Raw genomic sequence first — 15,557 nt, 5'->3', positions numbered from 1 at the left:
ATCTTTTTTATTTCAAAACCAAAACCCATTATCTCATATCTATAACATCTATAACCCTTTTCAAAAATCCACTTTTAACTTATAAAAACCCCAACTTTATTGATCTACACTCATAACACAACAAATACACAACGCAAATTAAATTCCATAACCCAAAATATAGCGATCCCGGTTTTGCCCTGATCTTCATTGTGTTCCGGACTCGGGTTCCGTAGTTGAACATTGTATCCATGTCTTTTCCCCTTTGACTCTTTGTATTTGAGTTTTGGAACTTGTTGGGCGAGTTTGGAACAGGTTGGTTGTTAGTTGGTTTAGGTTGATATTGCCCAGATTTTGGCCTCTTTGCTCGAACGAGGCTTGTTTAATTTGCTTCTTTGCTCGAGCGAGGTTTCTTGCGCTCGAGTGAGGTTTGAGGGTCCTCAAGTTTCTCTCCCAGACGCAGTTTTTCTGGGAAGGGGAAGTTCTTCACTTGAGCGAAGTTTCTTGCACTCGAGCGAGTCTGGTGAAATTGCTTCTTCGCTCGAGCGAGACTTCTTGCACTCGAGCGTGTGTGTGCGTCTGTGGCAGACTTGAAGTTTTGCATTCTACACTCGAACGACGCTTCTTGCGCTTGAGCGAGGTCTCTTGTTGTGTCTGGTCGCTCGAGCGACAACTCCTTCGCTCGAGCGAGTTTGCAGTAGAACTTTTCTGCATCACTTTTTGTATCTCTTTCACCCAAAACCCTAGCCCAACTCATTCTCTCTCTAAAATACTCTCTCTCTCTCTCTCTCTCTCTATAAATACACCTTGATTTGGGGGTTTCTCAACCTTAGTCCTTTTGTTAAAAAGATAGAGTATCTTGTAGGCTCCCATTTCATCCGAGCAAAATCGAGTTTGGACATCTTTGAGGCTTCTTCCATTCTTCCTTTGAGTTTCTACATTTGAGGTAGGGATATTCTACTCTTTGATATGGGTTTCAACCTAGGTATTTGTCATTTTGTATAAATGGTGGGATTTAGGAAGATTTAGGTGAAGTTAGGGTTTGGGTTTGAATTTTTGAAAGAGGGGTTTTCTATAATCGGCTCCATATATGTATGTGAAGTCTTGAACATGATGTTACTTGAGTATAATCAGTGAGATTGGGTCTTGGAGTTAATATTTGGAAAATGAGAGATTTGCCCTAATATGAGTTAAATAAATTATTTGTATAGATAATGAAATTGATATGAGAAATATGAAATTTGGAGGATGTATAAATGAAATGTGTAGTTGGATTTGATAAATCACTCATATATGGAAAATATGATAAATTATCTGTTTGATAGATTGTATATCTGTTTAGAGATATCTATTTTGGGCTATCGGTAGAGGATATCTATGATTGTTGTAGAAACTGCATGGGGATTAGGGAAATTAAAACAAATCATACGGATTATGTCATTGAATATGACGGTTTGATTGGATTGTTGAATATGTGAATTTGGTAGTCATTATATATGACACGTTCTTAAATACATTATATATGTATCATTGTTTGGGAGGAGATAGGGGATACACTCCATTGTGTAGGAGGAGATAGGGGATGAGCTCCATTGAAAATTAAGTTGGCCGGAGTATCTAGGGTGAAAGTCCCGAAATCTTATATATATGTGGGTACCGGTTCCCTCGGATGTGATTTCGTAAAATGGTAAAAACATAGAAGTATTGGATTGATGAATGTATTGAATTATGAACCATTGAGTTGAAATCTCTTTTTGGTTGATTAGATGATAATGGATATGGTTGGTAAATTAACCCGAAATGAATGAATAGAAATGGATTGAGGTATGGTTCCCTATGTTATATGGTCTCAGAAAGAACATGTGTTGGTTTTGAATATTGCACCTTTATCTGATGCTGATATGTTAGTTAATTCTCATATACTGTTTTAGCATATCTCTACTGGGCTTTGGATCACCCTACTTGGGAAACCATTTTCAGGTACAGGTGACATGCCACCTCCAAGGGCATAGTTAGAGAGGACGAGGCTGAAGGCTCTATTTTTGTTACCTATGTGTTTATATGTTTTCTTCTTAAGCCGAGGGCTTTAATTGTAAAGAACTTATGACTCTTACTTTTGTTGTAACCAAGTTATCTCTTGGAAAGATGTAAGCCCGTAGAGCATTTATTTGGTTGTTATTAATTAGTGTTACATGCTATAGTTTCAGAATAAATATTTATGAAAGTGTAATGCATGTAATCTCTTTTGTAATATAAACTCTGATGAATGAAAGTAATACATTTCATATTATGCTTGTGAATCTCTTGGGTTGATTTATACCAAATTTTGAGGGCGTTACACAAAACAAATAACAAAATCTAGGGCTTTCAAGAAAATCCTCAAACACAAGATTATCTAACCCAATATTTCCCAAAACAACAAAAACATGAGATTCAACTCCACGACTCAAAAACCTGAACTCTCAAAACCATGCTTTAGAAAATCTCAAGATAAATCATGGGTTTTAATGCAACAAAAACTACCACTTATTTATCTTGTGAAAAGGCAAAGAAATCCTTACCTCTTGATGCGAAGAGGAGAAGGAAAGAAGAAACCCAAAAACTCAACTGCGACGAAAACACGACCTGCTTAGATAAATACGAAGCCCTCAATGCGCTCAACAATCTATCCCAAAGGAGTAAGGTGAGGGGATTACTCGATATGAGTAGATCTGAAGAAAATTAGAGCTTGGAGAGAGAGAAAATGGTGTTCACAGTAAAAAGGAAAAGAGAGAGAGAGAGAGAGAGAGAGAGAGAGAGAGAGAGTAAAATGAAAGGTGTTTTGAGGCCCTATTTATAGTACTAGGTTAAACATAATATCTAACCCAAAGTCAAGCAAGAGAATAACTCAAAAGATCCCCAAAAAGATGCCAAAATCGCAGCCCAAATAGATTTGAAAATCTGCCAGGTGTTAACACCTACAATAGGTGGCATTGACACCACTAACCAGAGGTGAAATACCCCTACACAAAACTGACCATGTATGGACACCTAGAAGCCCTGGTGTTGACACCAGAAAGTAGTGCTGCAACGTGCACAACCCAGGTCCAGCAGTGTTAACACCAAGAAGAGTTGGTACCGACCCCTGAAGGCAGAAACCAGAGAGAAAAGAAAAGATAGGCAAGTGTCGAAGCCCAAGAAGTAGAGGGTCGACACCTTGGGCAGAAATAAAAGGTTCCAAAGCACCAAATGAACAAAACAAGTGCATAGAACTACCCAATCAAGTTTAGACCGGATTTTAACAATCCAAACCTATGATACACCAATTCTAAACAAAGTTTAACTCATAATTCACTCAACCAACAACCAATACGCAATACGCCTCTCAAAGGATCTACATGACAAGATGAAAAGAAATTAAATCCGTCACAAGGACCAAAGAAGCACAAGTGTTACAGTCCATGTTAGCCAAGACTCAACATAGAGATTGGTGGCAAATTTAGCCATGGAAAAAGATATTTTCATAGATACATATCTTGAATGAATCACATAATACTTGCAAGCAATGTTTCACCACAAGATAAATACCCTTGTGAGTATGTGTAAAATTATTCTGTGAGTATTATGTGACCTATTGTGTGATTTATTTTTGTACATATATAGTCATTCAAGATTGATTTAACAATTGTTCTTTTAGTAGCTCCTTTACCTTTTTAGAAGAATGTTGCTAAAAAAAATTAAGGCATTTGAATTGAGAATTAAATTTTTTTTACGAAAGATAAAATAAAATATGATATGACGTTTTTAGCAATTGTCAAATAGGGATTGTTCTTATTATTTTTTTTTCTTTTGTCATCTAAATAAGATAAACTAAAACGATAATTTTTTTTTAGCTTAAATAGCTAAAAACTGGCTTTTCTAGCAATAATGTAAAAAAAAAAAAATCAATAAATTTAACTTTAGGTACTCAAAAATAAAATAGTTGGATCCAAATTCAACTATTATGAAATTCTAATTACTTTTCACAATACTTAAAAAATTATAACTAAAATTACTAGAGATTTCATTGAAGGAATCAAGGACCAACAGGTCTACTTTGAGGCTAAGTAACCAAGTCAAGCCATTGTAGAAAAACATCAGTCCAGGTTAGAAAGTTCACAGCATTACGCATAGAGCTGATCTTGGCCCAAAGCGAGTAAAGCGGTCCGAATAATTTTAACTGTTATGGTTAGTATGTTTAAAAATAAAGATCTAACAAAGTCATGTAACTTCACAATCTAAATTAAAGGATTCTAGAGTATCTCCAACTCTTCATTTCTTTCCTGATTTAATTTGATTATAGATTTGTGTAAAAAACTTGATTTGATATAAATTACTCAAACTCTTTCATGAAATTTTCGTAAAAATCTTTCTAAAAATTCTCTTCATATCTCAAGTTTTCCTAATTATCAAATTTGAGGCTAAGTAACTAAAATTATAAGAGATTTCATTCAAAGAATCAAGGACCAATAGGTCTACTTTGAGGTTAAGCAACCAAGTCAAGCAATTGTAGAAAAACATTAGTCCATGTTGGAAAGTTGGCAGCATTATGCACAGAGCTGATCTTGGCTCTAATTGATAAGGCAGTCTGAATAAGGGCTTCCGAATAATTTTAACTGTTATGGGTAGTAGTTTTAAAAATAAAGATCTAAACCAAGTCATGTAACTTCACAATTTAAATTAAAGGTTTTTAGAGTATCTTCAACTCTTCATTTCTTTCCTGATTTAATTTGATTATAAATTTGAGTAAAAAACTCGATTTTATATAACAATAATACTAGGTGACTCGAATTTTTTTGATTCGAATGGCTCAAAACATTTAAAACGACGTCGTTTTGAGTGTAAAACAATGTCGTTTTGACACATTCATTCGGGCCACACAAATTCGGGTCACTAAACATTTTTCTTTATATAAATTATTCTAATTCTTTCATCAAATTTTTATGAAAATCTTTTTAAAAATTCTCTTCATATCTCAAGTTTTCTTTTTTTATCAAATTTGATGAAAAAAAATATATATATCTTTAATATCTTTTTAAATTTTTATCAAATTCAAATTTGATAATTTCTAAATTTGATATTAAAAAACAAAGTTTCTCTTAAAGACCAAATATATATATATATATATATATTTGTAGATCTCATTCATTTTAGGTATGACTCTTATTACATTAATTTTGAATTTACATTATATATATTTAGAGTAACATAATTAAATAAATAATTTTGTTTATTATTTATAGGAAAATGTTTGGTAGCTCAAATTTTTGTGGCTCAAATGGCTCAAATCTGTCAAAACGACGTCGTTTTACACTCAAAATCTGTCAAAACGACGTCGTTTTGACAGATTTAAGCCATTTAAACCATAAAAATTTGAGCTACCTAGCATTGTCGTTATTTATACGTGAATGGCCTTAATTTTCAACAGTTTTGCTAGGTTGCTCCTATTGGCTCGAATGTGTTGGCATCCATGTTGTAGCCTTTGGGCCAGATCCCTCAGCCATGCGTGAAACTTACGAGTTTACAAAATAAAGAAAGAGGAGAGAGAGAGAGAGAGAGACGATCTTGGGTTGGGTTGCTCTGAAGTCGAGCGACCTAGCGTCGAGCGACCAACTTGAGTGTTCACCGACGACGACGATGACCACCGACTTGGGTGTTCACCGACGACCGCCACTGACCACCGACCTGGGTAGACCACCGTGCACCTTTCTTGCTGTTGAGGATTACAACATTCATAGGAGATTGGCAATGTAAGTAAAGGTTGAATCTTGCTGATTTTGGCAAAGTAAAGATTGGATTTGAATGTGTTTTTTTTTTTTGGCAACATTCATAAGAGCATTACAACATTCATTAGAGTTCATTGATTTTGCTGATTTTGCCAAAAAAAAACACATTAGAGTTCATTGTGAATCTTGCTGATAAAGGTTGAATCGCGCTTGTGTTCTGATTTCTAGTTTAAATTTTTCTGATAATGATTCATTGTGATTCATCATTCTGTTCATTCAATTGCTAAAGGATTCATTGAGATTGGCTTTGTATTTTTTTTTTGGTTGTGTGGCCAATTTTTTTGTGTTGATGCATTCTAGGTGATTGTTTAAAGTCCACGTAGAAAGAATAAAGCTTTGTAACTCGAATTTGATAAGGTATTCTCGGTGTTTGTTGAAAGTCCACGTAAAAAAACAGTTTGTATGATTTTGGACTGAATGTAGTGACTGAATTTTAGACTGAAACAGTTTGTATGATATTCAGATACTTTGGGTGGGTCCGAGAGAGAGAGATAGAGAGCAGAGAAAAGCTGTATGTGCACGTGAGGTCCAAAATGGGGGAGAGAGGGTGCTAAAATTAGGGCCATTCGGGGTTAAAATACGAGCTACAAAGCTTTATTCAATTTTCAGACTTCCCCTTGGCCTTAGAAAATTTCAGGGCGGGCCCTGATTATGCAGAGCACACCAGAGAAAACTCATGACCACACATTACAAAAAAAAATAAAAATAAATCAACATACAATACATAAACATAATATGAACTCATTATTTATAAGTAACCATTTAATACAAAACATGTAAAATTTCACATGTATTTATTAATATGACATCATTACCAGATCTACTGTTTAAGAAGTTTAAATTATTTTGTTTAGTTAATAGTTTTGAAAATTAGTTTTTGAAAATTATCATTTATAGAGTTGCCACTACATACACCACTATGCCATAATAATACCACAGCCACTCTTAACTAATGTAATTAATATCATAAATTATCATAGAATCTTAACATTTTGGATTGTGATTCACTACAACAAATCATAACTTTTATCAGACTCATAACTATACACGTTAAAATCATAACATTTTAAATTGTGGTAACAACTCATAAATTTTACCAATAAAAGTCTGAACAAATCATAGCTTTTATCAGTATGAATTACGAATTTTCAATTTAAAATCATAACATTATAGATTATATATGATTCACCGCAATGACTCATAACTTTTCACATTGAAATTATAACATTTTATATTATTGTTACAAATTAAAACTTTTGCCTATAAGAATCTTAAAAAATCATAACTTATCAGTATAAATCATAATTCTCGCATTGAAATCACAACATTTTGAATTGCGCTTCACCATAATAATTCATAACTTTTACCAATAAATTATAAACTTTTGTATATTGGGCAATTGATTGGATGTCGACTTATATTTCATTTTCTTTATTCAATTATTCAATTGATATGTTTATGATAAAGATGCTTATGGACCCGATCGATCCGGCAAATTTGACTGACCCAACCTAATCCATTCGCTTTTAAGCGGTTTCAATAGTATGGGTGAACAGATACAAATGAAGATTATTCAAATCCTCCTATATTCGGACGGATGGTGGATGAGAGGTCACCCAACCCAACCCGATCTGCCAACTCCCTTTAAAAAAATGATTTTATATTTTTATGTTTTGTGTGTTAAAAAAATATTTTATTTAATAATAATATTAGCTACTTATGAAATATGAATATTTTTCTTTTATTTTTATTATAAAAAATGAAGAATAAAAACTTTTGGACTCAAACACTCCGCAAAATAGTAAAAAGTTACTCTAAAATAGTTTTAAAAAAAACATATAAAATAAGTTCAAATCGCCAAATCGATCTACATCCATCATTACTCGCATGGCTGCTTAATATGCATTCGCTAACTAAGCGGACGGATGCGGATTATTTTTTTCAATCCACTTAAGTTCGAACGGAGGATGAAAGGAAGACCACTCAACTTAACTCGATCCGCGAGCACTCCTGATATTGTTAAATTGATTGTATAATCAATTGGCGTAAAGAGTAATGGATTGTGCATTCAATTTGTTAATAATTTTTATCTTTAATGTTCTCCAATTAATAAGGAAGCAAGTAACTAGGGCCTTAGTCTTAATGATTTTGTAGCATCACTTAGTAGTATCATGTTGCAGGTTCAATTTCGATGGAGATGAGTTTGATACCCTTATTTCTCTAATATTGTATTAAGTGATTGTTGGCCTTTGATGGGTTTTTAATTTTTATTATTATTATTTTTTTTTGGGTGATTGTTGGATTAGGTTAGATGATTTCTTTGTGTTAAATGTTAGGCGTGTAGATATGTATTGTTGGACTACAATCGTCAAGTTTGATATAATTATTTCATATTTCTAATTAATATCTTATCTATTTGCAAAAAATGAAAAATAAAACTAACAAGTATTAGACAATTTAATAATTAAGGGTTTGAATTAATTTTGGTGTTTGATAAAGTTGAAAATTGAAAACTAGAGACAAAAAATTAAGTACTGAAAACTGAATGCTAAATTTTTTAAGCTGAAAAGTTGTTTGATAAGAATTTAAGTGATGAACTAAAAATAAGTTGTTTGATATTGTTAACAAAAATCTAGTTTAGACCCAATTGGTAGTAATTGATCGACAAACTTAAATAGATTTTAAATAAACACAAAAAGGTCAGACTTTGTGGTTGAGTCCTATGCCTTAAATAGATTAAGGACTTTCCTGGAGGTAATTAAGTAAAGAAGGAATGGAACAGAACATAATATGTATTAATTCGAATAAATTTTCACTTGTCACTAGTTACAAGAACTTAAGCAAGAACAAAAAATTGAATAAATACAGCAATCAACTCAAAGAAGAGAAAGAGGTGGGAGGGGGGGGGGTTGGAAAAGCTACTAGTTTAATCTACTCCTAAAATGGGTAATCTAGAACTACTCCTAAATGACTTTTCACGAGGTGGTTGATGGTTGATGATTCCTTGATCCTCATTCCAGCTTCCTTTTATAGTTGACTCTTGGCCTGTCTCTTAATTTTGATATTCCTTGATTTTCTACCTCTCTTCATGCTTATCCCTTTATTTTAGGAACTATTTTTTGATTTCTTTTCTAGATTCTTAGTTATCATCTTTCGTAGCCTTCTCTTTTCAGTCCAACTTTATGTAGCGTCAGCTATTTTAGCCATCCTTGCCACGTCATCACTATGACCCGTCGATGGAAGATTCCTGAATTTTAGTACCAATAATGCCCCCTTTCATTCAAGGTAAAAAGAAAATATTTTGCCTTGAATGACATTGGTATTGAATTCTGTTTGCTTCTGGGCCTAGTGTTTTTATTTTTATTTTATTTTTTTTATATTTTTTAACTTCTTTGGGCCACTTAGCAGTTCACAGGCCCATTAGGATTTTAGTTTCCCTATTTTTATTTCTTTATTTTGGGCCCCACGCGAAGGTACTTAAAGTTTTTCAAATTCTCCCTCTTTGTTTGCAAACTTGTCCTCTTCCTCTGAAACCAAGACACCCTAACTTTCTTAGCCATGTCTTCGGACTCAGATTCTAACCTAGTTCGTTGATTCCCACAAGAGATCATTCAACTTATCGAGAGCAACAAGTTCGACTGCCATATCACAACTAGTCTTACTGCCGGTGCTGGGGAACTTGGCCCCTATGTTTTGAACACTTTTCCAAATGGTCTGACTCCATACTACCCCATTGCTAATGGTGAGACCCTTCTCCTAGACCAATCTTCCCTTTCGTGGCTGAACTGGTTGACGGGCCCCAGATCATGGCCCAAACCCACTAATGCCTGGATAACTTGGGTAAAGAGGATGACTGCTTTTGATAGGCACATGTGACATAATTTGGGTATTTACCACACCATTCAATTGTCTACCATCTCCTTTAAGGTAGACCCCTGGCTGATTGGTGCATCCATATGTTTCTGGTCCACATCTTGCAATTCTCTGAAGCTTAAATGTGGTATGGCCTCTCCCACCATCCTTGATATTATACACTTGACTGGCCTTCATGCTTATGGCCAGGACATCCATGCCATTTTGCCAGCCCCTGTGGTTAAGCATGATGTCAAAGTAGGCAATTATGGCAAATTCATTTCGGATCACTCAAAGAAAACTAGCATTCCATCAGTTACTGAGAAAATTGCTTTTTATTTGTGTTGGTTGTGCCAATTTCTTTTTTGTGTAGGTGGCCTTAGAATTAATAAGGAATACTTGGCCCTCTTAATCCAAGAGGGCAGACAACTGGCTTTTGCCTGTTTACTCTTGGCCACCATGTACAGAGGTCTTTTTTCTCTCAATGACAAAAGAATAAGTCATAGCGTAAGGGGCCCTTTTTGGCTCTTCCAATCCTAACTTCTTGCTTATTTTCTAGAGATCAAATCAAATAGGAGAATGGATTATACACCCAAGTGTGAAACCTATACTGAGTTTTTTATTTCCCATCGTCCTTCTCCTACTGTTATTTTTTCCCAATACTTCTCTACTCTTTTGAACATTTCCATCGACAGGATTTCTTCCCTTCCTTTTCAATCCTTCCTCTTTTCTTCTGCCTCTTTATCTTACATGTATGCTGATCCTACCACTTTGAATGATGACCTTAGGCAAGTTCAAAAGACAGTCTGGAGCATTTGCCTCACCCCTAGGTACATCTTGGTTGGACGCTCTCTTTCCAACAACATGCACTCTACTTGTGGTTTTGAGAGTTACAACCATAGTCAATGGGCCAGGCAATTTGGCCTTATCCAAAGCATTCCTCTCCCTTATGTCCATCCTACTATTCACGAATATGTGAATGCCAAGGTCCAAATCACTAAACAGCCTTCTGCTTATGCTATTTTGGCAGAAAACCAAAAGCTTTTGCGTAAGCCTAGTTTCTTTGCTTTTGTGGTCAATGTGAGTATGAGCAACAGGTTTAAGGACTGGTGGACTATTCTTAGTGCAGTCATTTTCCACAAGTCACTGGAGGAGTTGTAACGCCCCAAAGAGATTAACATAAATAAACTCATCATATTCCACCAATGATCTTGTTTCCGACTTAATAGCTTCCATTGCATAAATGTATAAGGAATATAATGCCACATCATTAACATCATCATCGAATGTCTAACATTTGTATTCATTATACTCTAAAGACTTACAAAATTATTACCACATGCAATTATGCATTCAACATTTCTAGAATATGAATCTATAGCATGTGGCACAAGAAGTCAAATACAATTCAATGCCTTCAAGGGCTACAAGTTCCGAGGCTTATGACCGGTTACACAAAATGGTTGTCAAACTCATACATGTAAAGCCCTTGACTTGTCAACAATAATTACAACAAAAGTAAAGAGCCTTGTGCATTGAAAATACATTCCACGCCTTTAACTCAGCGGGATCACCACATTTTTTCCTGCACAAAATCCCATAGGGTGAGCACAAATCCCGGTAGAAAGATTTTAACAAAATATATACATTTTATACAGTCTCCTAAGATGAATGCATATGCCATGTCATGCTCAAAAAACATTTCTCTATCTTTTGAAATTCTTGTGCATAATGCAATTTGAAAACACAACAATTCAATAACTTCAATGTAGTTCAAGGGGTGAAAAAACGACTGAGGTAATCCCTAGGTTGGTGTTTGAAAGTAGGCATATCAAGCACTACCAATCACCACTTTACCGGTTGCTAACCGGAAGGCATGTAGTACCTCTTCCGCGCGTGTTTTCGATCTTTCACCATGGACACTCAGGCCAACTTAACTAATACCAACTACACCCCTTATCCAAACTTATCAACGTATTTATCCCAAAACAATTCAAAATGGTCTTGTTTCACAAAACTATTCCTTTCTCAAAGCAATAATTTTACAAGATTCAAAATTAATTGTAACAATGATTAAATGGAATGGCAATGCAAAATGTAACAATACATTAATATAGTTCTATTTTCAATTCCACCACACAATCCTCCATTGTGATCAAATTCCCACATCACTTATCAATATAACATCATATCGATATCAGTTTGGGTGATTGAGTGGAGAGCAACATATGTTTCCGGTGGAGGAAAATAGTGGTCCACGCCAGCGGATTCTGTTTCTCGGTGATCGATCTTTTGAGTTTGAGGATGTGTCGGTGGAGTTGCTTGGCCGTCGTGGCGTGTCGATTGTAGAGCGAGGTCTTGGGTTTCGTCGGGCTGTAGTGGTGTATGGCCATGATGTGCACTGGTTTGTGGCGAGATTGAGGATGGCCTCACAGGACCCTGGCAATCTGCAGTTTCTGGGTCGGCTAAGTGGTGGTAATCGGACTCTGGCTATCTGGGTTTGTGGAGAGGAAAGCAGTGGTTCGTCGATTCAACTAGTGGTCACGACAAGGAAGCGGAGGAAGCAAATTTTCATTTCTATGTCGGATTTTGGAGATGGTTGGGATGGAGTGGCCCTAGTCCTTGAAGGCTTTTGGTTGGAGAATGGTGGTCCAATGTACGGCAAGGCTACATCAAAACTTGATCCCTTCCAACTGGCAATGCGGGGAGGGGTTGGAGGGGCTACTGTAGTAAGGTGCACCACAAAGATAGACTGGTTCCGAATGTTGGACAGATCGTTGGTGGGCAAAGTGGGGCAGTTGGGTGGAAAATAGATGAGTTTCGTAGCAATGTCTAACTGGGTTCAGTGCTGGTGGAAGACGTCTGGGAAGGTGGAGGTGCGTCTGCTAGGAGATTAGGCATTATTATTTGTATTTACATCGCGAAAAAAGGCGGAGTTGTTGCGCTAGAGATGGATTGCTGATGGGCGGGATTTGTGTTTGGAGTGGTGGTCACCTCTTGCCCTATGTCGTTCAAAGGACATATTGTCGCCGGCGAAGAGTGTCCGGATTTGGGTGATGGGTTTGCCTCTTCACCTTCGTGGGGATGACGTATATCGTGTTATTGGTGATCAGATTGGTGGTTTTGTGGAAGCTGATGAGACATCCGTGGACTTGGGCTTCGTTTGGTTGCGTATCTGCAGCTCTGAAGGTACTCCGTCACGAGTGGCTGTTCGTGGCAGTTCTCTTTATCAGTGTGGGTGGAGGAGGGGCCATTGGTGGACCTGGCTGTGCCGGCGAGGGCGGGTGGCGCTAGGAATGGGGCGGATAAGGACGGGCTAGATTCAGTGCAATCGAATCGCAGAAATTTGCAGAGATTAGGGGTGAAGGAATATTTACTGAGATTTTGGGGAAGAGGCTAGGGTTATGGGTAGACGGGGTCAAGTGGGTCCAACCCATGTGGGCCTAGATCAGGGTTTCATAGGGGGACAACAGAAGGGACGAGTGGGCCTCGCTAAGGCCCAGTTTTGGAGAGTTTATAGTGATCTCGGTTTTACCCCGACCTTTGTTGTGTTCCGAACTCGGGTTCCGTGATTGTATACTATTGTCTATATCTTGTTTTCTCCCTTTAATTCTTTGAAATTGAGTTTTGGGTGGTGTTGGGTGAGTTTGGAACAGGTTGGTGGTGAGTTGGTACAAATAGTTGCTGCCTAGGTTTTGGCTTCTTTGCTCGAGCGAGGCTTTTTGCGCTTGAGCGAGCCTTGGGTATTTGATTCTTCGCTCGAGCGAGGGTTCTTACGCTCGAGCGAGGATAGAGGATCTTCAGATTTCCTTCTCAGACGCAGCTTCTGCTCGAGCAAGCCTTCTTGCGCTCGAGCGAGGCCTGTGTATTCGTTCCTTCGCTCGAGCGAGAACTCTTGCGCTTAAGCGTGCGTCTGCGTTTGTGGCAGACTTGAAGCTTTGAATTGTGCGCTTGAGCGACACTTCATGCGCTTGAGTGAGGGCGTTTGTTGTGTCTGGTCGCTCGAGCAACAACTCCTTCGCTCGAGCGAGCCTCGCGTATATCAGTTCGCAACAGAGATGCTTTACACCATTTTTGATCTTCTTCTTTCCTAGAAACCCTAATCCGGCTGTCTCTCTCTCTAAAACACCCTCTCTCTCTACAAATACTCCTTGATCTAGAGTCCTTCTACCCTACTTCCTTTGTAAAAAAGGTAGAGTATCGCGTGGGCTTCCTTTTGATCCGAAAAAGTTCAAGTTTGGAGCATCTTCAAGTTCCTCCTTCCTCTTTGAGTTTCTCTATTTGAGGTAGGGATATTCTATTCTTTAATATGAGTTTTAACCTAGATATTTGTCATTTTGTATAAATGGTGAGATTTGGGAGTGATTTGGGTAAAAGTTAGGGTTTGGGCTCTAAACTAAAGAGGGGTTTTTATGTTGATTTACAAAATAACCTTGAGGGTTTGTGTATGAGGCTCTTTATTGTTGAAATAGTGAGATTTAGATCTATGGGTTGGTGTTTTGGAATAGGGGGAAAATTGCCCTAAGTTGAGTTGAATCAACTATTTGTGTAAATGAAATCGATTTGAAGATCATGAAATTGGGGGAAAATGTGATTGGTGTAGTTCGATTTGATAAATCACACACCTATGAAGAAATTGATAAATTATCTGTTGATAGATTTATTTATCTGTTTTGGGCTATCGGTGGAGGATAGCTATGATTGTTGTAGAAACTGCATGAGAATTTGGATGATTAAAACTAATCAATTGAATTATGTTATTGAATATGACGGTTTGATTAAACCATTGAATATGCGTTTTGATTAGTCATTGTATATGACAAAGTGTTTAAATACATTGTATATGTATTGTTGTTTGCGAGGAGATAATGGATGTACTCCATTGTTTAGGAGAAGATAGGGGATGGACTCCATTGATAATTAAGTTGGCCAGAGTGTCCAGGGTGAAAGTCCCGAAATTTTATGTATATTTGGGTGCTGGTTCCCTTGGATGTGATTCCGTAAAATGGCAAGAAAATGGAAGTGTTGAATAATGTTTGATATTGAAGTGTTGATAAATGAATTGTAGCCTTATTTGAATTGTTAGATAACAATGAATTCTGTCAATGGACTGATTTGGATAAGTGAATAGAAATGGAAATGAATTGAAGTATTGATTATCTATATTGAATGGTCTTGGAAAGTACATGTGTTGACTAAGAATATTACACATTTATCAAATGCTCATATTTTAGTTAATTCTCATATATTGTTTAGCATATCTCTATTGGGTTTTGGCTCACCTTACTTGGGACACTATTTTCAGGTACAAGTGACATGCCACCTCCAAGGTTATAGTTTGGGAGGCTTAGGGGCTGAAGGCTCCACTCTTGTATATTTTGTTTTGTGATCAATGTAAATTCAAGCCGAGGGCTTTATATGTAAAAGAGTTAGGACTCTTCTTTTGTTATAACCAAGTGATAACTTTGAAAGCTGTAAGCCCATAGGGCATTTATTTTGTTGATTATCAGTTAGATTTACATGCTATAGTTTCAAGATGAATATTTTATAAAAGTGTAAGGCATGTAATATCTTTTGTAATACAGACTCTGATGAATGAAAGAATAACTTTTCTATTATGCCTACAGATCTCGTGAATAATTGATTTATGTATTTTTTTAGGGCGTTACAGTTATAGGTGGGGCCAAACAACAGTGGGCTACTAAACAAATATTAAAACAACATGGGCCTTTTTTAGATGAAGTTCTGAGCCCAAGAAAGGATGGAGGGGCCATTAAACAAATTTTAAACCAACGTGGGCCTTTTTTAGATGAAGTTCTGAGCCTAAGAATGGATGGAGGGGCCCAAATTGAGTTAGCCCAAGCAAACCTAGCTGTCAATCGAGTCTTCTCGACGTTGAGGGATGGGTCTGGCCCGACCCTG

The 15,557-nt window shown here is 36.6% G+C and overlaps 1 long non-coding RNA gene across 1 annotated transcript; it reads left to right on the top strand.

Moving 5' to 3' along the window:
• The first annotated feature begins 5,428 nt into the window (after nt 1-5,428).
• Nucleotides 5,429-15,253, top strand: LOC145795310 (uncharacterized). The gene is made up of 2 exons (XR_014336069.1): nt 5,429-5,747; nt 14,941-15,253. It is a non-coding gene; the product is annotated as an uncharacterized LOC145795310 (long non-coding RNA).
• The last annotated feature ends 304 nt before the right edge of the window (nt 15,254-15,557 follow it).

The sequence above is a fragment of the Camellia sinensis genome, chromosome 7 (genome assembly GCF_055761805.1).
Source record: "Camellia sinensis isolate YWXY chromosome 7, ASM5576180v1, whole genome shotgun sequence".
In the NCBI taxonomy this organism is placed as follows: domain Eukaryota; kingdom Viridiplantae; phylum Streptophyta; class Magnoliopsida; order Ericales; family Theaceae; genus Camellia; species Camellia sinensis.
Note: the sequence above shows the minus strand (reverse complement) of the source record. Positions and strands in the feature narration are given on the sequence as shown.